At 36.6% G+C, this 1397-nt stretch overlaps 1 protein-coding gene across 1 annotated transcript in view; it reads right to left on the minus strand.

Annotated features, from left to right (window-relative positions):
* LOC114888669 (AP-1 complex subunit beta-1) overlaps nucleotides 1-1397 on the minus strand; it is a 75586-nt gene that overhangs the window by 72951 nt on the left and 1238 nt on the right. The window lies entirely within an intron of this gene.

Genomic DNA, 1397 nt, shown 5'->3' on the forward strand with positions numbered 1-1397 from the left:
CAAAAATACTTTTTCAGATTTGCTTTTGAAGGCAAACAATTAAGGAATCTGAAAGAGTGAAATAAGAGCAGATCTTACAAGCATCCTAAATCTCATTTTACCTTATAATCATAGAGATGAACTGTGCTAAGGCTTCTGATTATCGTTAAAGATAATGTGAAATGAAGTGACTTACAGTTAGTTAGCTCAGTGGTGGGCTCAGAATTAGAAGAAATATTTTAATAAGGTAGTGGTTTATTAAGCATTATATATACTGTATATATATATTTTTTGTTTTTGTTTCTCAATTCTAGAAATGGTATTTTTGGAAAAAGGATCATATACTTCTACCACTCTCCCAGGAAAGAGGAGGGTTGGGTTTCTAAACTTCTTGATTAAGTGCGGAGGTGTATATCTCAATATGCTTGGTAAAGAAATGTGTCCATTTCTGGTTTGTATTACTGAGGGATTATGATAGTTTAATTTTAAGAAAGCATTATCGAGAACCTGGTTTAATCAGTGGAAATAGGGCAAACAATTAAGTGTATTATTCGGTTGTCCATATCTCATTTATTATACAATTTCATTCTGATGTTTAAAACTATATTAGCCGGGCTTCCCTGGTGGCGCAGTGGTTGAGAGTCCGCCTGCCGATGCAGGGGACACAGGTTTGTGCCCCGGTCCAGGAAGATCCCACATGCCGCGGAGCGGCTGGGCCCGTGAGCCATGGCCGCTGAGCCTGCGCTCCGCAACAGGAGAGGCCCGCGTACCGCAAAAAAAAAAAACCAAAAAAAACCCACGTTAGCCAAGGAGATGGATTTAACATGGTAAAGAATGAGAGCTACAGACCTGTAAAAATAAATACTCGAATTGCTTATTTCTTTAGAAAAACAGGTCATTAGTGTGGGTGCCTTGGGAGGAAGGAACATAAAAATCTCTATAGAACGCAGAGATAGGTGGATAAGAGACAAAATTACTGTTTCTGGATGCTATTCTTGTCTTACTCCATTTTCCTAATAGTAAAGTGGAATTTCTTTTCCTCTACGATGAAGGTAAAATGAAGTAATAGGAAAATTCTCTGATCTCGTTATGAGAAAGACTGTGAGAAATGTAAGGTAGTGGTATTATCTTAAACCATAGGTTAGTTTTTCCTTGTGAAAAGAATATCTGATAAGCTTTTATAAAGATTTATGGCCTAGTTATTAAAACATAATTGAAGGAAAATTGAAGACATTTATAATTTTCTGGCTTTAAAGCCTGTACATTCTCTTGGCTAAAAGTCTTTGTAGTTTGGTGGTGGTTTAGGGTACCTTGTCCATGGTTTTTCGTTTTTTAGGCTTCATTGTTAAATACACTTCTCAGTTTTGCCTGCAGTAACCATAGTCCATTTTGTTATATCAGATATGAAAGTATCATTG

This window comes from Monodon monoceros, unplaced genomic scaffold (assembly GCF_005190385.1).
Source record: "Monodon monoceros isolate NGI ecotype Baffin Bay Population unplaced genomic scaffold, NGI_Narwhal_1 Super_Scaffold_9, whole genome shotgun sequence".
In the NCBI taxonomy this organism is placed as follows: Eukaryota; Metazoa; Chordata; class Mammalia; order Artiodactyla; family Monodontidae; genus Monodon; species Monodon monoceros.